The 26,429-nt window shown below is 38.3% G+C and overlaps 1 long non-coding RNA gene across 1 annotated transcript in view; it reads right to left on the bottom strand.

Annotated features, from left to right (window-relative positions):
- LOC131423325 (uncharacterized) overlaps window positions 1–26,429 on the bottom strand; it is a 66,682-nt gene that overhangs the window by 16,565 nt on the left and 23,688 nt on the right. Inside the window, exon 2 of the long non-coding RNA XR_009224722.1 lies at window positions 6,497–7,707. This is a non-coding gene — a long non-coding RNA (uncharacterized LOC131423325). The remainder of the gene's footprint in view (window positions 1–6,496; window positions 7,708–26,429) is intronic.

The following is a 26,429-nucleotide window of genomic DNA, read 5'->3' as shown; positions in this document are numbered from 1 at the left end:
CTGATACTACAAGTTATGGGATTCTAAGCAGTGAGAAATACATAAAGTGGTGACTGAGGTCAAGGGCTTCACATTGAGAGACTTGGGTTTGAACATTGGCTCCACTTCTCATTGACTATTGGTCTTATTGACTATATGGTCTTGAACAACTTTAGTCTTGAAAGCATCATCTCCTTACCTATGGAGCACCTACCTTTAAGGTTGGTGTTTGGCTATCAGACAGTTACTACTCAAGAAATAGTGCTGCTATTGGTTCTCTTCTAACTCTTGTACCTGTCTGTAGCTTGGATTTAAGGCAATATTTGTTACCATATAAATTTATCAATGACTTCTCTCATAAGGTTTAATAGCTATATAATTCCTACAAATATTTGTGTATAGGAGGATTTTAAAGCTGAACATGGCTTTAAATCCATAAAGTTATACTCAATAACCACTCATTTTATGAAGGGGGAAAGTGAGGCTCAGGATTGCAAGAGGTTTGCCCAAGGTTACCTGTCTGGCAGGTATGAAGGTCGGGATTACAGTCATATCTTTTTCTAATCCAACATTCATTTCTTGTCTCTCCAAAACTACACATTTAATAAAAAATAAAATATGCTTTAAAAGGTAATGGTGAGACTGTAATTTCTTTTCTATTATAGGGGTCAGTGACATTACCATGTAGGATAAGAAAAATTCTGTGAGATGTTAATAAAATTAATAGTACAAAAAGGTGCAGAAAAATATTCCCTTGTTGCCCAGGTGATATCAAAAGACCCAGAAAGAAGTGAGCAACAGCCTAGGCTCCAGGACCCTTCAGAGGCCCATGCTGTGAGAGGAAAGATGGGAAATAAGGAGATGAGCTGCACATTCTTACCAAGACCCATCACCTTCCCAGGCTAGTCCTGTATTTCAAGCTTCCATGCCCCCATTGAAAAGTCAAAAGATGTCCAAAAGCTCCATGTTTTTTTCCCATGGCTGCTCCTTCTTCACATTCTCTACTCCTGCCCACCTAACTAATGTGGACATTAGTGTATCTACAATTCTCCCTGTCCAGGGAAAACAGGAAATTAAGTGGAGGCAGTGGCTAAAACCAAAACATCCTTAAACCCAAGTCAACAAATAATGGCTAGATCTGGACCTCTGAAAGCAGAAGCAAAGGGATCCCCTGGGCTTCCTCTCCAGGGCAGGATGCTGACACTGGCTAGATCTCTGTCCTTTGTGTCTGACTCACCAGATCAAGTGGAGCAGAGGGGAAGGTCACAGAACTGGAGCACACCCAGTCCAGCTCTGGACACCAGCCTGTCTGCCCACGAATGACCACTGTTGAATCCCAATCAAGTAGACAGCCCCCAAAACTCGACCTGGAGTTTCACTCTGTACGTGGCCAGGCAACCACAGTGGTCTCCACTCCAGCCCTGGCCACCATCAGGAAGGCATCTATTACCTCCTGCAGTGGCTCCAGTTCTGTGGTCGCCAGTATAACCCAATGGCCATAAATTTCTAACTCGGCTAAATGTTGACCTACTTCTAACTCTGACTGCAACTGCCCCTTTGGGAAACAGCCACACTCTTGAGTACTCTCTGTTAAATGAGTGCCACCTTGTCTCTTTCCTCAGCATCATCATTGTAATTAATAAGCAACAATATCATCCCTCGTGGTTATATTCCTATTAGGTGTTAACTGGCCCTAGCATCATTATCTCATTAAGCTTTTCCAGTTAAATTACTTCATCAGCTTCCCTCCAAAGGGGGTCTGGTACTGTCAGGCTGAGAAGAAAGCCAAAAAGATCATCACAGGCACTTAGACCTGTTCCAAATACTAACATTTTTGAAAAAATAATGTTATTTTTACTACTAGGAGTACTTTATATTGCTATAAATCCTCTTGTCTAAGTATTTAAAGCAATATTCAGAAAATTTTTAACTTAATCTCACTCATTTTGATAGGGAAAAAAAATGTCGTGGAAGAATATATTATAAAATATTTACAATAGCTAAAACTTCCTCCCTTATCACTGCCCACATTTCTATTTGATAAATGATCTCCAGTCCTTTCATAAGATGCTGCATTTCAAATGTTATAAAAAAGGCTAGGAGGGGGGATAGTAGAGGATAGGAAAGGTAGCAGAACATGACAGTCACTAGTATGGCAATATGTAAATCAATGGATGTGTAATTGATGTGATTCTGCAATCTGTATATGGGCTAAAAATGGGAGTTCATAACCCACTTGAAGCAAAGTGTGAAAGATGATATATCAAGAACTATGCAATGTTTTGAACAACCAACAGTAAAAAAAAAAGGAAAAAAAAAAGGCTAGGAGCAGGCTTGCTTGCATACTGCCTACTTCAGTTTGTTCTAGATGCAATCTTTTTTTTTAACTTCCCTGATAATGCTTGCCTTTTCTTTCCTTTAATAGCATTCATTTTATAAATCAACCTTTTGTAAAGGTAGATGAAGACTATTCTACTCATAAATGAATGGAGAACATAGACTAATCCATTTCTCTAGAAATGCTTTCATTCTGAAGACTAATGACACTTATTGCTTCTTCTATTGTCCTCATGATTTCATGTTAACCATGAACTCTTTTCATCTTTTCCTCCTTTATTTCTAGGTTGTGCACATTCTCCAAAGGTTGGGGGATATGCCATCGAGAGTTCAAACTTGCCCTTTTACAGCCATTAATCACGTTTTGTTTCCCATCCCAATTATCTCTTCCCTTCTCTGCCTTCCAGAATCCCTTAATCATCTCCCTTATAATTCATCATTCATCCTCACTTTCCCAAGTAATTTCTGACTTTCAAATATCTTATTATCCCATGTTCTTTATTACATACTTATCCTTCAACCTCCATTGTTCTTTAATTTCCTCACAAATTGTGCGGTCCTACTTGGCTTGCAGCATTTCTCCCTTTTGGGTCATCTTCCCCCCTTGCCTTCCTACTTTCCAAGTTCCTCTTTGTTTCCATAGATGCAGGTCATGATTTGATATGACGGAAACGAATCTGAATCTCCTTCTGGTTATTTACATAACTTTTAAAATCCAATTATCATTCCAAGGGGGAAATCTAGGTTTACAATTCTCAAGCCTTCCCACAGAAGCAATCTAATACACTAGGTGTCTCTCTCTCTCTCTCTCTCTCTCTCTCTCTCTCTCTCTCTCTCTCTCTCCCTCCCTCCCTCCCTCCCTCCCTCTTATTTCATCAGGGATATGAAGGAAATGCATTCTCAGAGGAAATATGGCACAGTTGCTTGGTGTTAATCTGAGCTCTGTTGACCACCCTCTTTCTCATTTGGGAATGAAGCTTGGTATCATGTCCAAAAAATACATTAATGTCTTAGGATAATTCTGTCATACATAAACCTTTTGTCTCAGGGATTGAAAGTAAATCCCTAAATACAAATCTAGATGTCATCAAGCCTTCTCTTCCTGACCAGTGTCTTTTCCTAGAAGAGTGTACTTTTAGTTTCTAAAGTTTTCATGTGTTTTGTTTTGGAAACTTTTTTCTCTTTCTCCTTCCTCTCTTCCTCCTGAATTCTCGGGAGAATTATTTTTTTACAAATACTGAGACATTCTTTCTTGTCATTGTTTTTTCTGCCTCAGGATCCTTCCTCATCTCACCTTTTTCCAGTGGATGCTTTTCTATTTTATGTCAGGGACAAATTCTCACAGTCACACCTTCATGATCTCCCTCACTTCCCCTCTGTCACTTTATGTGACTCCATACACACACTTTTTGGACTCTATGTTTGCAGTTGGTGTGGGTGCTGAAGTTCTCCCAGCCTGTCTCCCGGATCAGGAAGATAGTCATCTCGTTCCCATAATGCCCTTGGATGCTGGTAAAGAAAAGGCATGGGGTCATTGACTTTATTAGTGATAACACTGGGGCAGTAGAAGTAAACATGCCTACTAAGGAACAGCTTCATTACATTATGCTTAAAGGAAGAATTGCAGCAATTTCCCAAACTCTAACTATCTCCCTATTGAACTTCACTGAAGAACAGAGCTCATTTTCCAAGGTTATTGATTTTTTCCTTTCCATCAAAGGCATATAAAGGCCTTATACAGGAATAGAGTTAGTAAATTGTTAGCACGGAATTGTAGCATGCATTTCCATGTAACAATGACTTTACTTTCATTCTAAACTGTCAGAAGGCATATTGCTTGGGCAGTGGGAAATCCTGCTCCTTGAATGATTGTGCATATGTTTCTTTGAAAAGAATTGAGTTTCCCTGAGTTAATTCTTAAAAAAAAATAATCCAAATTATCTACTTCTTTTTTTTCTAAAATGTGACCCCCTTCCCCCTCAGTATTCTCTCATAATTCGCACAGGATTTCTCTTGAGGGTACGATAAAGTCTAATTTTCCCCATTATTCAATTTGGATCCTGTTAAGCGAGACAGGCATTCACTGACAAGAAGAACATTTCAATTTTGGCAAATAAGTTCATTAGTATTCAGAAAGCTTTGCACCCCTCATATTTAATAAACCTTTCCATTACAGAGTAAGAAATCCTGCAAAATAGTCAAACAAATTAGCAATGGGGCCACCAAGAGAGTACATTCAACCCTAATTCAGAGATGTCTCAGTTTATCAGTTTTCTGTCAATCACTAAAACAAGAAAAATGAAACATGCAATTATATACAAGGAGACAGAACTCCTAATTCTTTCATCCCAGCTGAAGCAGAAGAGTTTTAATTGCTTGGAAAAATAAGATTTTTGTTTTCTCTCAAGAAGGACAGAGAAAACAAAAATAAATTGCCTCATAGTCAATGGTGGGAGCTATAAGACTCCAGATCATGCAGATTAGAAGTAGAAACACCAGTCTATCATTTGTATATTCTGCCTTCACAATGGCCAATAGCCAGATATTTGGGAATGGAAGATGATTGACAGGAAAAAAAATGTTTCCCTTTTCATTAGATTCACTGCTTCTGCTTCTGCTTAATGGGAGAAATAGTGGACTAAAATATTTGAATATGTTGTTGATTATTTCAGAGTCAATTTTTCATTTATCTGAGTTACTCAGTCCCTTTGTTTCTCTTTAAAGTCCTATTAGCCATTCTATGCCATGAACGTTAGATTGCTTTTAATAGATTTACCAGGAGGAATTATGAACAGGTCAAGGAAATAAAACTCTAATTAATCCAGGTATAATAATATACACCTTGCATAGAATAGGCAATAAAGAAAATTAAAGGTCTTGGTCATGTAGAAGTATAGACCTTACCTGTAGGTCTTTTCTATTCCTTGACCTCAACTGAGAAATAAAATGAGTCAAGAGTAATTAATTCTACCAGTTAAGCCATAACTTGAAATACCTAAAATTAGTTCCCATGATAAAATTTCGAAACCAAATAGTTTTTGTCCGCAATCTAAATATAAATTTCCATTGAATTATTTTTCCATAAAATATTTTCTGTACTCAGAGATTAATTTGCTAATGATGGAAGAAATAACGAGAAGAACAAGATGCTTAGATATGATTTCCAATGAGGTAGGAGTTCATAGCAATATTTTTTGTCTGATTATTATTTTTCCTTTCCTTTTTAAAGAGGTCATGATGGATATGGCTCAGTGGTGGAGTGCTGACTGGCTTGTGCAAGACCCTGGGTTTGATCCCTAGTGCTGAAATAAGTATACAATTAAAAGAAGTCACCAGACACAGGGAAAATGTGAAGCACAGTATATATGAAAGATGGCTATTTATTGAGAAGTTTTTTTTTTTAATTTAGATTTTCCCTACCTGGGCAAGGATGAGTTCCAGGTGTGTAGTAGTCTGTGGACCTCACTATATGGAGTATTGTCTCTCTACCAACTTTAAGACTGTTTGTTTCTTAAATTTGAAAAAAGTTCTTTCATGATGACCCTGGGTCTGAATGATTATCCTATATGTATCTTAGAGCACTACAAAATTGCTTGAGCAGGTTGAGGCACCTATCTGTTGTGGTTACCCTGGGGGTACCACGAGCACACTCCTCTGGGACATAGATGATTCCCTCCAAAGGTGAAGCCAACAGATGAAGGAAGGAGGGTTTCCTCCTCTTCTGGGAAAGCACATGGAATCTGGGAAAGCATTACCTTGTACCTCCAAACCTAGCACACAGCAGGTAGAGGGCACATAGCATGTGCTTAATAGAAATGTGAGGAACTAAAGGACTAGGAGAAAGGCAGATAAAGAAGGAATGAAGGAGAGAAGAATAACTTGTTAGTGTTAGAATGAAGACCAAAACCCAGGTCTCAAGGTTCCCAGCCCAACATTTCTCACACTCCTGTTTCCTACATAGAATAGAAGTGATAGTTGGCTCTGAATTCTATCCCTACCTATTTCCTGACCCCAACATTTCATATTTCCCTCCCCAGAAGCCCTACTAACCCCAAGCACATTGCCTGGCACCACAGGACTTTGCACAGTTTGCTGAAAGCAACCCATGCTTATAGAGCATTTATAGAATGTAGGCTTAGAAAGCAAAGTCACTGGACATGATTAAGGCAACAGGAATTACCTTATTGATTGGACTCCCATGTGTGTTGCTGGGATCAGAACCAGGACCCTGTGCATGCTAGTCAGTGCTCTACCACTGAACTACAAGCCCTACCATCTTGATCAGAAATCTGGGCCTGAGAATACCTTTGTGGCTACCAATTGATTATAAACACTGCTCTTCGCACTTAAGGGGAAGTTAGAATATAAGGTCCATGGGATAGGAACCATGTCTATTTTGCCTGTAAGACTCTACAAAGTCCTTCCCATACTTGACTGTTTGTTGAGTTATTAAATGCAACCATCAATTCCATATTTTATGATTCCAAGCATGTTCCATGATGTCCTCTTTTAAAAATAACTAGCAATATCACCCTTCAGCCAAATATATTTGAAGTTCCCAGCTCAATCTAGTATTTTCATTGATTAATTCATTCAATACGGTTGGGCGGGGGGTGGGGGCTCACCTATAGACAAAGAGTTCAAGCTTCATTTGACTTGAAATACTTTGTTAGCAATGACCCTCACCCTTAAGTTTAAAAGACACTTTAAGGGCTCACGTCATAGAACTAGATGGCCTATGACAATGTATTCATCTTCAAGCCCTAGAGTGCTGATGCTGGTGTAGGCTAATAAACTGGTGTCTCCTTCAAACTACTACTTGTTCAATCTTTACTAGAGGAAAAGAACTGAGCAGGAGGACCACTAAGACACTCAAGCTCTTCTCTGTGATGATGGGCAATTTAGTGGGAACACCCAATTTACATATCCCAGTAGGAAAAGCAGAAATCTCGCGATAAAACAGCTTCCTCTGACTACTCCCCGTTTTCCACCCCTGAGGAATTTATTAAGCCATTCCTTCCAATCCCATGCAGAATTCTCCCTGAGAGAAGAGCTTATAAATACATTTTCCTCTCCTTGTATTTCCATAGATATGTTAGTATGCTATTAACATTTTTAATGCCATTAGCAGCTAGTCCTCCAAAAAGTTGTCTCATTGGGTTATATTTAATCTGACCCTGGTGAGAATCATTATTTGAACAGAAAAAGGCAATCTAGAGAGAAACTGTAGTTGATATTCCTCTTCTTTAGGAGAGTGGCAGCCCATTCACAGTGTCTTCTTGATGATGGTTTCCAGGGGCCAGGGTGCAAGGATCGCCACAGCAGTGGGGAAGCAATGTAAGAAAAAACCATGTTCTTCCAAAGGAGTGGATTTTCCTTCTGTCTCAGCAACTGCAAAATTGTAAATGAAAGATTATAAAGTTAAGCCACTGCACAAGTGAGGATCTTTGTAAATACTGGGCTTAAACAAAGCTTGATGACAGATTCATTGACTTTTAAATGAATCCTGTGGTTTTTCCAAACAATGGGGCTGAGAAACTTCTAAACAGCAAAAGTATGCTTGAGGATTCTCTGATCCTTCATTAATTTTGCAGTACCAAAGAAAAGGGAAACTTTATAATTGCAATTAAATATAAGTGAATCTGCAAGCATAAAGCATATGGAATGAGTCGGCTAGGGTGGGACATATTAGAGAAAGAGGAAAGAGAATCCAAAGAATCCAGAAACAGTCATTTCTTTGAGTGTTGCACAGAGCTGAACTAAAAGAGTAGTGATCATAGGACCTGAGTGAGAGTTGAGTAAATCATATTTGGGGGCAAACTTGCATTTAAGATCTCATAAAAAATAAAATAAAATTGCTTGAATGTCGAAGAAAAAAAAAATAAAGAACAAATGTTATAAATTAGACTTCACCAACATTTACATCTGCTCCTCAAAAGACAACATGAATGAAGGAAAGAAGCAAATGACAAAGAAGAAGTATTTGAAATGTACATATCTAACAAAAGAATTTCTACAAATAAAAAATAAAAATATAATTACCCCACAAAAGAAAATATTTGAATTATCTGTAACTACATGAAAATCATTAATATGAGGAAAACAAACTTTAAAAGCAAAATGACATACCACTACAACTGTTTAAAGACTTAAAGCTGACAGACTAAGTGCTAGTAAGGTGTGAAGTATGGATATAACTCCATTCTTAAATGTTATTCATGGGAGTAAAAAACATTATAATTACTTAGAAAATCAGTTAGAAGTTTCTAATAAACTTAAAGTGAAACCAAAAAAAAAAAAAAAGTCAGAATTTTAGTAACCCAAGCCTTATCCAATTCCCAGGCAATCAATATGATTAGTTCTGAAAGTTTTTTTTTTTTTTTTTTTTTTTTTATCAAATTAGACAGAATGGTAAGAAATCCACCCAAAGATGGCTGAGATGAAGCATCAGTAGTTTTGGGCTTCTCTGTCAAAAACATCACAGGTGATTTAGTGCCACTGTCAGAGATCTGGGAAAAACTGGGCAAAAACACCAAATTAATGACTGTCTTCAGCTGCCATCCCCTCTCTTGCTGTGCCCTCTGTCCCCTTCCTTAGGCTCCAAGAACCCAGGAAATATGTACTATTTTTCACCCACTCTAATTTCTCTAACATGAGAGAGAGCAGCTAAACTCAAAGTCTTTCAATTCATACTAGAGCATTAACAATTGGTGACATTAACACTCCCATGAGATATTTGCAATTTATTAATGCAACATGTACACATGAACCTCTGAATCATTAGAAAATGGGGTGAAAAGGGGAGAGAGGGCGGGTGTTCACATGGCTGCTAATTTAATCTCATGTCTGTTCACATCAACCACCAAACCTACATACAGAAGGTTACAGCAACCACCAAACCTACATACAGAAGGTTACAGCAACTTTGTCACTGCTAACCCTAGTCTGAGAAAACAGTCCTATTCAGAGCACCCAGAGGTATCTCCTTTAGCACTGATGCCTAGGCCTATAGAGAAGCCTCCTAATAATATCAGTGGCACATCTATACTCCCAAAGCAAACTAAAAAGTAATTGAGTTACCCACCATTACACAGTGACTGACTTAAACTTAAGGCCAAGACTGAACCCAGGTCTCCCAAACCCCAGTCCACAGGCTGCACAATGCAGTGTTTTTTTTCTCTAGACCCAGGCAAGAAAATGACCTTCTACAAATTCTAGGGCAGTGTTTCAATAGTGTCTGGGTGTAATTTCCCCTTCCTGGACAATACTCTGACTCTGTGTCTGGAGCTAGACACAAGAATCTGCATGATAACAAGCTACTTGCAGGACTCTGAGCAGCTAGGGTTAAGAACCACCCCTACACTTGGTCTCCTATACCTAACAGCACCATGCAGAGGCAGGAAGGTCTCCCTGAAAGGGCTGCTTTAGGGGCATCCTCTTGAGCCCAAATATCAAAAGGCTGCTGACCATGGGTCACAAGTCAGAGACTGGAAAGAAAACTGGTTTAATGACTTTGTGACTGGCAACATCCCAGTGATACTCTCAAGATTTCTGTATAACCAGTCTTCCAACATGTGCTGAGCCCCTACTTTGTGTGAGATCATATGCAGGATGCCAAGATGGATGACGAAAAGTAAGCCCAAGCTGTAAATAGTCTGTTAAGAAGATCAGATGCGTACACTCACAAATTAAAAAAAAAAAAGACATGTACACTTAAAAAGAATATTAATGTTACAGAGCAATGTCATTGAGAAGGGGACATAACACAGATCAGTGTTGTATAGGCATGTCCCAAGTACTTGAGTGATCTCCAAACCCAGTGCCTGGCAGAATCATCTGTGTGAGGTCTGAAACCCCAACCCTAGGATTCTAATTCAATGAGCCTGAGGAGTTGTATCTTCAGCCAGTTCCCAGGCAAATCCTATGCAGCAAGTTTACGAAAGGACATTTGAGAGTCTTCTAGAGTGTTGAGAGCCAGGATGTGAAGAATTTAAGAGAACATAGCATTATACTAGTGGTTTGCAGCTCCTCTATATTAACCTACTCAAATTGCGCCCTCTGAATCCCTAGCTGTTTAGTTTTGCTCCTATGGACAGTCTTGGCCTATGCTGTCTTCCCACTTAGGGCCTACTCCATTTTCCCAGTAGAAATATATTCTCTAGGAATAGCTACAGCTTTATTCCTGAGGAAAATACATAGACAAAAGCCTACATCTCACATTCATTGTATGATTCCATTTATATAAAATGTCTAAAATAGGCAACTCCATAGAGACAGAAAGTAGATTACTGGTTGCCAAAGTCTGTTTTGTTGGTTTCATCTCAGAAAATATGTTAATCCTGTATATATACCTGTATATAATCCTGTATATAATATACCACCCAGCAGCAGAGGGTGGGAATTGAATGGTGGTGGTACCTTTTAATAAAGTGGGCTTTCTCTGCAATTTGCCTTGGTTTCTTCCACGTCCATTTGAGGGCAAATTTATTATTGCTCTTGTGTTTGGTCTTATTTTATTAAGAGAAATTGTGCCATGTCTCTAAAGGTAAATAAAAAAGTAGATTACTGGAACTCAAAGTCTTCCAATTCATACTAGAGCATTAACAATTAGTGACATTAACACTCCCATGAGATGTTTACAATTCATCAATGTAACATGTACACATGAACCTCTGAATCATTAGAATATGAGGGGAAAAGGGGAGAGAGGGAGGTTGTTCACATGGCTGCTAATATTAATCTCATGTCTGTTCACATCAACCACCAAAGCTACATACAGAAGGTTTCAGCAACTTTGCCTCCAACAACATTGCTAACTCTAGTCTGGAAAAATAGTCCTATTCAGAGCACCCAGAGGTATAGCCGTGCCACTGATATTATTAGGAGGCTTCTCTATAGGCCCAGGCATTAGTGCTAAAGGAGATACCTCTGGTTGTGATGATTATACAATACTTTGTGACTATTCTAAGAACCACTGGAATATTTCACTTTTTAAAAAAATGAAATTTAAGGTTTGTAAATTATATCTGAAATTTTGAAAAACCCATACACAGTGTGGATACACATTTCACATGCAGGTAACCTACCTGGCTCCCTGGTCCTCACAACTATTAGGTGACATCCTTTGGGCAAGAGGCAGAATAGCTGATGACAATAACAAGGTAGTTGTGACGTGGTGATACCCATTACACATGGTACACATTTGCCTGAATACATGGTTATCTGAGATGATAATCAAAACCAAAGATGTGGATAATATTATTATACTTTTATTGTTAAGATTTTTTGTGTATGGTACTAGGAATTGAACCTAGTCGTCCTATACCACTGAGCTACATACCCAACCCTTTTTATATTTTGTTTTGAGACAGAGTCTTGCTAAGTTTCCCAGGCTGCTTTGAACTTGTGATCCTCCTGCCTCAGCCTCCTGAGTAGGTAGGATCACAGGCATGCACCACCATGTTCAGCCTATTGCTAAGATTTTAAAGATGGTAAAATAAAGGCATAGTGAGGTTAAATAACTTGACCCTTCCCACAGCAAGGGAGATGTGGTTAAATAGGCAACAAAAAGCCCTCTGACTTAAAGGACGTCCCTCATGATCTACATTTTTACCATTAGATTTGGAGATAATAGAATAATAGTAATAGTGATAACAATATAACTTAAGATTTACTGAGCACTTTTATTTTTATAGTCCCTGCACTAAATTCTCTACATAGATTATCTCATGTAATTTTCACAAAAACTTCACACTATTGTCATCCCCAGTTTACAGATGTGGAAACTGAAGCAGATAATATTTAAGTAATTTGAACAAATCTACACAGTTAGGAAGGAAGGAAGCTAGAATTTGAACATAGCCACTTAGTCAAAGATCCAAACTCAGGTGCCTAAAAGGGTCATGACAATGCAAATTTGAAGTGGAACCCACGTATTTCTTTCTTTTTTTTTGAATATTTATTTTTTAGTTTTAGGTGGATACAATACCTTTATTTTATTTTTATGTGGTGCTGAGAATCAAACCCAGTGCCTCACGCATGCCAGGAAAGCTTGCTACCACTTGAGCCACATCCCCAGCCCCCACATATTTCTTGAAATACAAAATAGTGTCTGCCCATTTTTAATTTATCTTTAGAGGCATGGCACAATTTGTCTTAATAAAATAAAACCAATCACAAGAGCAATAATAAAAGTGCCCTCAAATGGACACAGAAGAAACCAGGGCAAATTGCAGAGAAAGCCCACTTTATCAAAAGGGGACACCACCATTCAATTCCCACCCTTTGCTGCTGGGTGGTATATGGTACAGGATTAACATATTTTCTGAGATGAAACCAACAAAACAGACTTTTACTTGAATTTTTTTGCTTTGTCTTTTTAAAATATGACAATTCTGCAGACCAGATTTTTCCCACAGCAGCCCACTCTTGACCTCTGCACATAGTTCTGTGTAGAACTTTGAAGCAATTAGTTCTGTGTAACTGCAATTTAGGATTTGGAGTGAAAAGCAACAGGGTGAACCTGGAACAGTGGGGTGGGGGTGGGGGTGGGAAATGTGTGAATATTTTTGATGCACAATTCAAGAAGATACATTTTCTTCTACAGGCCAAGAAAAGACAGAAATGTGTTGTTTCATTTTTGTTTGTTTGTTTTGTTTTGGTTTTTTTTTTTTTGGGGGGGGGGATGTATCAGTGATTGAACTCAGGGGCACTTGACCACTAGGCAACATCCCCAGCCCTATTTTGTATAGAGACAGGGTCTCATTGAATTGTTTAGCACCTTGCTGTTGCTGAGGCTGGCTTTGAACTCACTAACAATCCTCCTGCCTCAGCCTCCTGAGCCGATGGGATTACAGGCATTATAGGCGTGTACCACCGCACCTCGCTCTCGTTTTATTAAAGAAGGAAAAGGGACCAGATCAGAAAGACATTTTTGAGGTCTCTGTGCAAGCAAAATAGCTCAGAAAGATAGCTGAGGCAGGGAGCCAAGTGGGGAGATCATCGAAGTCATCAGCCCCAAACAAAGGTGACGACAATGGAGGCAAAAGAAGGAGCTCAAGTCAGTTAAGGGCAAAGATCTTCCCCAATAAATTTTGGATTTGTTTAGATCAGGATTTACACATACACTCTATTATATAACTAAAGCATCACTTGACTTAAAAAAAATACTATCATCATGAAGGGTGAGACATTAGCAAATGTGGGGAAGAGAAAAGAGGGGGTGTTGGGCTACAACTTGTTTGAGGCTGGGTTTGGCATCTAAAAAGGAAAGAAAATGTTCTTGGCTAGGGAGGAGACAGCCCTAAAACTGCCTAGAAAAACAAAAGTGAATGAGGGGAATAAAAAGAACACATAGAAGGAAGTCAGGTATTAAGAAATTAAGAAACATGGGAAACCAGCAGGGAAAAAAGTAATCAGGCAATGAACAGGGAAGGCCCCCAAAGTCCAGATTCCATGCCGATCAGAGACACCAGTGAAGGCATATTAAAAAGATGTCGTAATGAAGGCACCAAGGAGATTGCTTTAACAGAGACAGAAGTCAAGAACAGAGACCACCATGGAGGTGTTTTTAAGGAAGAGAAGACGAAGAGGGCCAAAATACAGGAAAGGATTTCAGTTATTAGAGACCAATGGGAAAAGATGAGTCTTAGAGATGTCAGAAAGGAAAATATGACAGGATTTTGGAATATTCTCAGAGCAAAAAAAATAAGGTCTGTCCTGTAAAAAAAAATACAAAGTTCTCTCTCCGCAAGTGCTTCAGAAGCAGGCCTGAGGACGGCCAAAGATAACAGCAAAGCTACATTCCGAAGGCATGAGGAAGAGAATGCAGTTGCCAGAAAGCCCCAGAAGGGAAGGAAGCAAAGAGTTTAGTCTCCATCAAGCTGGGTTTTCATTGGTTACAACATCACCCACACCTGAATAAAGTGCTCAACAGAACTGACTTTTGCTGAGATAATCATCTGATGGCCAGCACTTTCTGGGGGACCCACAGTAGGCAGAAAGAGAGAAGAAAATAGGAGCCTTCAACATCAACTAGTCCAAAGATTTTTTGAAAAAAGGATCTCTGCCAACAGTAACAAAATATCATACTTAATAACATAAAGCTGTACATTAAAGGGGGAAAACACAAAAAGATAGGTTGGGGGTATATCATGGACAGCAGCTATCACTCAAGTATACTGTGTAATGCCCGGTGTCTTATATACTCTATTCCATTGAAGTCCCACATCAGATAGGGAAAGGTACTCCATTTTGCAGAAACAAAAAATGTGGAGGCTATATCAAACTGGCTACTTGCTAATAGTCACACAGATACTAAGTTTTAGAGCCAAACCTTATTGGATTCTCAATGTGTATGTGTGTGTGTGTGTGTGTGTGTGTTTGCCTTATTTTTTAAGAGAAGCTCTCACTATGTTGCCCAAGCTGCTCTCAAACTCCTGGGCTCAAGTGACCCTCTCACCTTAGACGCCTAAGTTCTAGAACTACAGGTATGTACCCCATGTCCAACTTCATGGTTATATATTTTCCACTATGTCACACTGTTGCACTATGGGCTATCTTCCACCCAGATTACTGACAAAGCCTTTCAAACTCATCCTCTCTAAACCCCTCATCCAACATGTAGCCCAAGCAATCTTTCTAAAATGCAAATTTCATCATGGTTCTTCCCTGCTCAAATCCCTTGAATAAATTCCTTTTGATCTTAGATGGAGTCAAAATTACGTTCCCTACAAAACCCTCCTTCAGGATCTGGTCCTATTCATCTCTTCAACTTTATCTCAATCTCCTCTCACTGCAGGGGACAATTTGATGAGTCCCTAGAATGCATCATGTTTACTGTCACCTCCAGGCTTTGCACAGTAGTCCCTGAAGCCTGAAGCACTATTTCTCCTAACTTCCCAATTTCTTCCCTTGGTCAATCCAAACAGCAGTAGTCTTTCTTGCTCACAAAAAGTAGCACATTTTATTGAAATCCTCTACCTGTTCTGAGATTCATATACCCCACTCTACTGTGAGCTATATGAAGAAAGATCCTCTTCCTGTCTTGTTCACCTTTGAATCCCCTGCACCTAGTACATATACATTTTGAAATGGATGGTGCCTAGGAATGTGGCTCAGATACCTAGATGTGTGAGATCCTAGGTTCAATCCCCAGCACTGCAAAAAAGGAAGGGAGAGAGGAGGAGGGGAAGGGAAGGAAGGAAGGAATTTGTTATTGTCCATGACTCTTTTCTTAGATATTTCAAAAAATTTACTAACATTTTAAATATTCTATGTATTCCCTATGCCCAGAACTATGAATAATAATTCCAGGGATAAAACTCAGTTCTTGCTCTAAACAAGATCACAATCTAGTGGAGGAGCCTTCATTTTGCCAATGTTACAATTCACATTTTCCTTAAATCTTTTCAGGATTGAGCTGACAAAGTATCCTTGACAGTCTGTGGAACATTTGATAATTACCAACTGACTGATCACCAGCTCCTACAAGACTACAGTAGGCTTAAGATTTGAGACTGAATCTTGTTCACTGTCATCCCAGGGCCTAGCATAGTACCTGGTATATAACAACAGGCTTGAATGAATGAATGAAGAACTGAACGAGGAAATAACCTTGACTTGGATAAAGCTTTGGAATCTGGGTCAGAGTCTCAGCAGGAATTCTCTATCACTAAACAGATAGATGACTCAGTGACAAGTACCATAGGGAAAAATCAACCCGTTAGAGAAACACACACACACACACACACACACACACACACACACACACTAGATTGCAGAGCCAATAAAGTTTGCAGGCAGTGTAAAGTGGGGCAGAGCAGGATTTTCAAAAACGGCAGCCCCAGCCCGGGTTCTCTTCTGTATCCTCAGGTTCAGAGGAGACACTGTGGTGCAGGCATACCCACATAGAGACTGAGATGGCTTCACCTGGGCCCTACAGCCTCACTCTGCTCATTGAGGCAGAGTTTCCAGGTAGATCAATAGATAAACAGGCAGATGAGATCAATATAGTGTTCACCACACATTTTCAAAACATATTAAGAAAACTTTTTGGTGTCATAATATTTAAAGTGTATATTAATAACCACCAGTGTAAATAAATATCCAAATGAAACAAAGACATTTGGTTAGCAACTATACCTTTCAAAATTAGAACCAAAAATTTGAACAGAAATAGTGTCTAAATAGCATCCATTCATACACACACACACACACACACACACAGAGAGAGACTCACACACACTTTTGAATTTACCTGCTGCCAACTCATTAGTTATTTGAATAAACATTATTTCTACCACACTATCACCAAATAGTACCTGGTAGTCAGTTAAAAAACCTTTATCAAAGTTACAGTATGCTATTATTTTGACACCAGACAGTCCTTTGCTTTTGTGTGGAATCACTGTGTTGCCTGAACAGCGTATGATTTCACTTCTGTGCAGACAATCAGCGGGTCATTAGTGTACCATACAAATCGCCCTGGACTCAGGACGGAACCCTGGGGAACTGAAGCCGTAATAGACTGGAGAGAAGATATGGTGTTGCTGACAGTTACCTCTGATGGCAGTTAAAAGGTATGATTGCAACCACATGACAGCTTAATACAGCAGATCCCTGAGCTGTTCACAAGGCAAATTCTGATTAATGGTGTCAATAATCATGGTGAATTTTCAAGTTTTAGTGGAGCACTCCATTACATCCCACTACTACAGCAGAAAACTAACAAGGCCCTTTATTAAAAAAAACATGTTTTATCACTATTTTGCTACCACTGGCTTTATGTATTGGTGAGCATGAATTTATTCAGATATGGGAGGGGAAAGAGTCTCACTACATATTTAGAAGGTTCATAAAGAAATTCTTGCATAAGTAAATGAGTGTGAGATTTACTGAAATTTGGAGAGTCAGAATTGTTCATTTTTACATACACACATATACATGCTCTCTTCTCTCTCTCTTTCTCTCTCTCTCTTTCTCTCTCTCTCTTTCTCTCTCTCTCTCTCTCTCTCTCTCTCTCTCTCTCTCACACACACACACACACACACACACACACACGAGGATAAGGTCTATTTTATTCTATCCACATCTGGCAATGATGTGGACACAGTGAAAAGATTTCAGATTCCCTCCAGAAAGCCCTCAGGCTATAAGAAAAAGCATCCTACATCTAATAAACCCATCTTAGATAGATCTCCCATATGGCAAAGCCCTGTTTTGCTTTATTCCAACAAATTGGTCCTTGGATTCCTCTCATGGTTGCTGCTGCTATTGTTTATGATATACTGAGCCCTGACAATGTGTGAGACACCATGTACAACAGCCAGGATCCACCATTACTGGACAATGGGAACATGAATTGACATCACCTGTGAGGCATCCTGCATACCCAGGAAATTTAAGGGCCTGACATATAAAAGATATTCAGAAAACAGAGGCATGTTTTTTAATTACAATATTCTGAGCACTTAGTCTCAGGAGAAAAATCAGAGTAGGTTTCCAAACCAGACTATTGCCAAAGAATAAAGATGCTATAAGGAAAAAAATATAATTTTTTCCCTCTGAATTTCCTTGTCATTATTCTCCACCCCTAGTTTGTTTTGGCAAGAAAGATTCTGTATGTGCCCAACACTGTACCAATACTGTACTCACAAAGAGGACTGTGGCCAGGGACTGTCCTTCTGCTGAAGATATGAACCCTCTGGGAGTCTTTCAAAGACAGATTCTTTTATCACTGTAATACATTTATAAAGTTTATGAGGCAAATCCATATAAGTAGTATCATTCTGTAAAAGGAAAACAAGCTTTTTCAACAATTATGACTCAAATTATTCGACTTTTTCATATTTTGGGAGACTCCTCCTTAAATCATAGTTTCCATAAGTACAATAGTCATCTTTTTTATTGTGCTAAGACTTGTCAAGAATTAGTGGATGTTTCAACTATGCTAAAAATCAACTAAGTAAAATTAAACTAAATTAACACCAAATAAAAAATAAAGCTTATTATAGCAAGCCTATAATTGTAAAACTTATGTATAAAATAACTCATAGCTATCATCAAAATGAATTTAAAATTTAGAATTATCAAGATCAGAAAGATATCAGTAATTATTGCCAACATCAATTCTTTTCATCTAGCTGGATAAGCCATGTGCAGACATAGGACCAGAGTTCCTCAACACTTTGAGTTGTTTAATGTCATCACTAATATGTTAGGGATTTCCTTCGCTAGGATTTTCCTTCCCATTTTTGTCAATTTTTAGCAAATCCTTTTCTGAAATTTAAGTAGGACAAGAATCTTTGCCTGCTCTGTATTAACTTGAAACCATTTCTTGTTAACTTGGAATTTAGGGGCTAACCCTTCCTCATCTTCTGGTTCGCTATCATCTTTACTTTGTCATCTGGGTTTCCCTGTTTTACTTGCTTCTGAAAAAAAAATTATTTTTTCGTGTTTTCAGTACAAGAATCCTTTAAATTTAAGAGCACCCACTTTCTGTTCTCCTAGCAAAAAGGACGGTGGAAAAGAAAAGACAGACACACAGAAGGAAGGAAGATGGAGTTGGAGGGTGAGCAAAGATGAAAAAAACAAAAAACAAGAATTTTGAAGTTCCTGAGCCTATTATTCTCAGCTGCTTCTCTCTGTAATAGCCAGAAGTGGACAGACATCCTAGAAAAATTAAAAGGAAAAAGATGCTGGGAGGAGAGAGAATGTTGATGGGAGGAACTGATTTCAAGGTCTTCTTTCTTCTTTTCCAGTCTCCTCTTTCCACAACTTTTCTGCAGTGGCCTTTACCCTCCTAGTGGAATTGAATCCAGAGTAGGTAGAAGGGACAGTGGTATGAAGTAAAATTCCATTTGCACACATACACAGAACTTCCCCAGGGCCTCTACATTCATTGCTCAAGTGTTTTCCACCGCACCCCACCCACTCTCCCAGGCCAACACACACCAGGCAACCTCACACCTGAACTTCTGGTTGAGCCAGAAGAACACTTGAAGTTTGGGGGCAGGGCCAGAAACCCAGTGCAGCCTCAGGCAGTGGGCCCAGCCACCACATTGGCAGTACTGGGAATGCACAGCCCCCCAAACAACCCCAGGAAAGATGAGTAGGAGGAGCAGCAGCTGGGTAAGTCAAAGGTACTTTGGGTTGGCACCAAGGGAGACCTCACCCACCTTCCACCAGGCTCCAATCTTGGCTATGTTAGATAGTGCCAGAATGTCCTAACTCTGACTCCTAACTTCCAGTTAAACCAGAAGCTGGGCATTTCAGGGGAGGGGCCAGGAATGTGAACAGCCAGGTGCAGGGACATTACTGCCACAGTTCCTATCATGGCCCAAGAGCAAGACCCAAGCCACATAAGTTATGTCTCTTGAAGAAACTTTCTGAGATTCTGTTTAAAAAGTAAATCTTTTGTTGTAGAGTTTGATATGGACAATCAATATGACTGTTATTTGTTGAGTACTTACTATGTATGAGCTAGACTGTCTATGTAATAGGTCATTTAGTCCTAACAACCACACCATTCAGTAGGTAATATAATTATCTCTCCTTTACATACTAGAAAACTGAGACTTGGAATGCTAAAAGAACTTGGTTCCAATCCTTAAATACAGATCCAGAATTTCATTCCAGATAAATGTGAATCCAAAGCCCACATTTTTAACCATGTTGTATAGAAAACCAAAATTCTACACCTTCGAAAGCATTCTTCCTGGATAGGCCTCTAAGGTATTTTGGCCTTGTTTTGTTGAAGGAACAGATTCAGTATCAAGAGGGCACATAGTTTGTCTGTCAATGTGCCTGAGGTCAGGGTAGATTCAAGAATTCAGATAAACAAGAGATAATTCACTTACAAAACAGAATTTGAGGGAGCTGGTGGGAGAAAACACATTCTGGACTCAGTCTGGCTCAGAACTCAAGGTTTAAGCTTCTCCCTTGTCTTTCAGGAACAGCCAAAATATGAGATGTACTGAAAACATATCTACTATGGCTCTAAATTAACAGATAACATGCTAACATATGATGGGGTAACTTCACCACCAAATTCTTAATTTTGAGGGATACTGGCTGCCTCACATCAAGTCAAAACACAATAGAGCACCGGGAAGGTTCTGGGACCTTTGGAAAGAAAACAATAGATGTGATAAATGATGACAGAATCAACACTGCCTTTATATCCAATGGCCTTAGTACTTAAAGTAAGAGCACTCTTATAATTTTACAGCAGTTGCAATAATAAGTGCAATTGATAATTTCATATAATCATAAAATAAAATTTTGAGACAGTTTCCCCTTCCACAGAGGCCTTAAGAATCCTCAGGATGATGACTTTGGGGGCATATTAAGACTATTTATAAAAGATTCTATATGGTCCAAATTGTTATTATTACTTTCTCTCCTAGCACCAGTGAACTCCCAGGAGTCTCTTATTCATAGCTACCAAGGGAGCACCCACTTCTCTGTGGGTGAAGAATGACAGCAAGATATAACTGGTTAGCTTTTCCATTCGCTCAAACCCCACCAGTCCAATACCGGGATTGTTCTTCCCTTAGTAAACTAGGAGGCGACTGCAAGCATCCCTCCCTTAATGCTTTCTATCCTACAGGCTCCTCCAGGAAAAGATGCTTTTTTAGAACCACAGCCACACCAAAACACTGGGTGAAAAAAGTCAAAAAAACCATGACTACACCGAACTTCATAAAAGGTAAGACTCAGAGGCCTGAGGTCATATGAAATAAGTCCAGACCTACAGGGTAAGCCGGCTCCCTATGTTACAACATTTAGAGAGATTGAAAGATTTAAAGATATACATCCCCTAAAACTTTCATTTATTCATCTTCAACCTATATTTATTGAGTACCTGCTGTGTGGGGGTTACTAGGAGATGAAGGTACAATGAGCATAGGGTTGCCATATTTAGCAAATAAAAATTCTGTATTTTACTGGGAATTCTAAATTTTCATCAAGACATCATGCCTGACCACAAAGAACATGCTATCTAGTGCCCTATTAATTCCCTAAGAATTTTGAAACCCATTAATACCCTAGCAAAAACTGATCTATGTGATTATCCTTTAAGGGCAAAACCTAAGGAAATGATACATGGAAAAGGTAAGTTTTGGGCGTAAGAAAAGAAAAAAAAATACAAGGCAAGGCAAACTTGAGTAAAATGTCACAGAATAACAATGATTGACCAAGGACAACAGAATGGCTCCACATCCCAGGTTGGGAGGCAGGGGTAGGGTAACGGGATCAAAATGAAGAAACCATTGCTGAGAACTCACCTGTGTCACCTACATTCCAAGTTAGTGACAAGTTCACCAAAAATGTTGTCAAGGTGGTAAACATTTCAATCAGACCTGAGCAGAGGATCTAGAAAGATCTCATGCCAATTTATGGTTTGGGGTGGAAACCGTGCAAAATGTAGTGGTTTTACAGGGTTTGAACCTGAAAGAAAGCAAAATGTGGTGGTTTGGGCTGTATTTTTCTTGGAGTTTTTTTTTTAGGTACTCAGGCATAAAAATTCGCAGTCAGGCTTGGGAGGTCCAATCTGAAACAATAAAAGTTTTCACACCATACTTTCTGCAACCGCATGGAACATGTTGCCAAGAGAAGCTGTAGATCCTTGTTTGAATATCTTTTCAATAGTGTTCATAGGTGCACCAGTATCCCATATTTATGTGACAAAAACTGATTTTGATATTTGGAGAGAGCAAAGGAGGCTGTCTTTTTCTGAACCAATATTATCTACATAGGAAAAAGAAAGTAAGGGTTTTTGTGCATGTCATTGTGTTAATAATAAAACTAGTTAATGAATAGTTCCATTGGCAGAAATTTCTGGGTCAGCCTGCTGTGAGTAACTGCATAGCTTGAATCTGAAGTGAGAGTGGGCAGAGTGAAGTATTTGTTTTGTCTTACATGTCAGTTATTAAAGCCACTTCAAATCCTTCATGGAAAGATGTGGGGAATAAATAAATAAGAAGTGCCACAAAAGAAGTGGCAGAAATGGAAAGATCCACTGGAATGGCAAACCTTACCATTTTTCTTACTAGCTATTTACCATTTCCTGATCTTAGAGTTCCATATCATAGTTCCTAATGCCCTGTGCAAAATACAATTCCTGTCTTTCCATTCCCTTGCTTTCTTTGATTGCCTTTGTCTGAGCAGGCGACAGAAATGCCTCATGGTAATGTGTGAGTGTGATGTGTAGTCCTGTCTGGAGTATCAAGCAATATGGAACTAGGATGGCTTAGCAGTGCCTTGGCACAGTGCAAGAAAATAGATGGCATGACCCCTCCCAAGCCCTTTTGGCAGCTTTCTGTGAAGCTGGTTCTCTGGACCTGCAACCCAATCAAAATATTTATTTCATTCTTTTATCTGAGGACCTTAATATCCTGTCATCATCAATGGAATTTCTATTGTATTCTCACAATGAAGTGGAATTTCCTTTTTTTGTTGTTGTTCTTTTGTTATTTTTGCATTGCTTTATTTTATTTTTGAGGGGGTGAGGATAAAGGTGATAAACATTAATTATAGTTTACAGGAGCAAAACAGCAGGAATCATTGTTATTATCATTAACTCATATATTATTTAAGTTTTTCCAGGGAAATATAGTTAATTTGGACCTTGTGCTTTCGAAACATTTGGTAATTCCAAGATACGGAATTGGCTTAAATTTTCCTCCAGTGGAAGAAAGAGAGTTTACAATCTAATTACATTGGCTTTGCAGGGGGTGATTAATCTTCTTAAGAAAACAAACTGCTTTCAAACACTCCAGTAACAACTGTTTCTGATGATTAATTAAATAATTACAAAGAATCTGGCCTACTTATTAAGCAGATCCAGTTATTACTCTCAGCCACAGAGTATTGGTCCCTGGCTATGTAAATATTTTCTATATAGTAGATTACAATATTCTACAATTCTGAAATACCATCGTTTTCTATTGGTCTTTCTTCAAATTAGCCTGCCACACTGAAGGTTTCCTGGCATTTCTGTTCAAGAGTTGTATAAACCCAAGATACCGGTAAAGTAAACTTAAATGGTCTATTGAAATGTTTATATCCCTCCATCCCTATTAACTACTTTTACATATACACATGACCTTTAAATTCATGACACAATAGGATTCATTGGAAGTCTACTTGAACTGGGCATTGAGGAGTTGAAATCTATTAACATTTATATAGATAATTCAAATCACCACTCAAGGAATATGCAGGAGCCATATATTGACTACTGTTGTCAAATATATAAGGACTAGACAGGTAATCCAACTTGTCTATGAGTTCTTCAATTAAAAAAGGAAATTTCACCAAAGATAGTTTGTTCTAAAAATTCCAACAAATCATTGCAGAACCACAATCAAAACTCTTCATAAAGTTACTTATGGATGTAATAGTTAGGTTTCTTTTAGCACTCTTAAGAAATACAAGTAGAGAAAACTGAGTGTAGAAGAATTTATCCAAGTATAACTTACTCATAAGCTAAGCAAAACAAAAAAGCAAAAAAAAAAATATTTATTCATTCAATATACATATATTGCTTATCAGGTTATCCGGTTCAGTTGTGAACTCTAGGTGGGACTACAACTTATAGTCCAAATAAGACAAAAAAAGTAAAGCAATAATTACAATAAAACCTTCAAAATGCTATTTAAGAAAAAAGCAATGGGTACTATGGAGACATCAAGACAGGCACCCAATTTCAAACATCAGAGAAGATTTCCCAGGGGTGGTGTCACCTGAGCTGAATTAGAGAGGGCTTTCTAGAATAGGGAAATAGCATACACAAAAGCAGAAACCAAAATATCTTGTTAAGGTAAATGTTAATGTTAAGCATTGCACATTAACTTTTCACAAAATACCTTGCTACATTTTATAAGCATTTCTCTCTTTAATTCTATCATTATCATATAAGTTGGTTCTATTATTATAATCGTACCAAAAGGAAACTATGGCTCAGAAAAGTAAAACAACTTGTTCAGGACTGACCAGCCATCAGACTCCAGAGCCCACTCTCACCACTAAGCTCTATGCCTCCCCAAGTGGGCCTCCACAAGAGGCTTGTCTTTGTTCCATAGGCAATGGGGAGCCACTAAGAATTTTAGATGAATCTCCTAAAAGTAATCATAACATTTTTGTGAGAAAATTACTTCCATTCTTTGTCATTTTTTTCAAACCTTGATTCAAAACTTTGGTTACACCCTAGTTAAGTTTGGTTGTACCTTATTTAGAAAAGAAAAAGTGTGACTTAACAAGGCTGTTTTGTGCATGTGAATCACAACCCCAGAATGAGGACAGAAAGAACCATGATGCTGTTTCCAACAAGCAGGGATGGGAACTGTCCTGTATCACTCCAGTATGCCACACAAAGGCCAATGTGGGTTGTCACACCAGATATATTTCTAAATCTCAATACTTTAAATTCAGAATTACTTTTCCAGCAACTTTTGCTCCATAATGGATGGTTTTTAAAGGGCAAGATCTGCTTAGAACCATGTTAAAAGCAGAGGAGTGGAACTGTAGTGATCTAAAATGATTTAATTTTCTAGAAAATTACTACTTTCTACAAGCTGTATAAACTTTAATTAAATAGACAAGGAGATCTATTCTCTGTCCTTACATGTGACCTGCTAGACTCTTGGGATAGTGGTAAAGGAAAAGAATAGACTGAAAAGATTACAATTTTTAACAAAACTCTAAATATAATTAAGATGGAATGGCTATTGTCATCTTTAAGAATCAATCAGTAACCAACATGGTTGCTTTTCCAGAGAGAAAATAGTTTTGAGTTCAAAATATGTGTAAAGTCAGCTTATAAAATGAACTGTAGAATCAGGTTTAGTCACAAATAAGATGACACACAAATCAGCTCATATGTACAGTGCAGTTTCCAGTTAAATATCACCAAAATGAGCATACCTATAATGGTTAATGTAATGCTTTATGTGTCTGTATCTAATAAAAAGTACCCAACACCCTATCAAGGAACTTTTTTGTAGTTTCCACTACTTATTCTCTAGAACCAGATTTAGAGGAATGGGTCCAGGAAAAGGGAGGTTACTAACATGAGAGCAAACACTGAATCCGAAAATAATCTCAACAATTCATCCAACACAATCTATGGCCACAAAATATTTCTTTGCCTAAATCATCATTCATGTGGTTCTCCTTCTTTTACCTACTTTCTCTCTTGCTTTTTTCCTCCCTGAACTCTTTCTTTCCACTTTATTCTTCTTTCCAAGTTGTGTTCCCAAACCAATGGGCTAAAATTACTTTAAAAGGACACATTTGATGCAAAGTGATTTAATGTACTTTGCCCTGCTTGTAAAAGCATTTGGGTAGCATTGGTGTCACTGTGATTTGGACTGTCAACAAGACTGACCACTGAGGTTAAATGGAAACCAACTCTAATAGGGATGACTTGAAGCAGAACAGCATTTTTAACAATTCAGTTATTTGCATATGTGCCTCCCAGTCCACAAATTCTAAAGAAAGCTGTGTGGCAACTATACCCTTCATAAGCAGCCTCTTGTAAGACAATGTTGAAACTATGATAGAAAAATGGGAAATGAGAGGAAGAAGAGATATATAGTACAAATGCTTATGACTACACATACATCACTTGAATATGTAGCTGAGCTATATTAACTACACCAACTGATTAACTATATTTATATGTATATATGGGAGGTGGGTTGAAAAGCAATATAAAATGTATCTGTGTATATGCAAGCAGAGTAAAATATTGCATTGTATGTATAAATATCAGGTAGTAGAAAATAAAATATCCCTGTAGTTATTTGTTTATGGACACATTTGGATTGAATGAGCTTTATAACAATCATTTCTTTCAAAGCACAAACATCACACTTTTTAGTTTTAATAAAGTCTAGTTTTTTTGGCAGTTCTTTTATCACATCTGTCATCTCCTAAGCTTTGCTTAGCCAAAGCACTCAGACTTGAATTTTGAAATTGTCAATATAGGCCTTCTAATCTTTAAGTTTTAAATTATTTAAGCAGATTAACTACCATTATTCTATGCTTACAGGACTTGGGGTAAAAAAAAAGGAAAGGAAATACAATACTTTTAGATAATTAAGTTG

This window comes from Marmota monax, unplaced genomic scaffold (genome assembly GCF_021218885.2).
Source record: "Marmota monax isolate L192 unplaced genomic scaffold, Marmota_monax_Labrador192_F-V1.1 WCK01_AAM20220418_F8-fsc00144, whole genome shotgun sequence".
Lineage (NCBI taxonomy): Eukaryota > Metazoa > Chordata > Mammalia > Rodentia > Sciuridae > Marmota > Marmota monax.
This window is presented reverse-complemented; position numbering and strand designations above follow the sequence as displayed.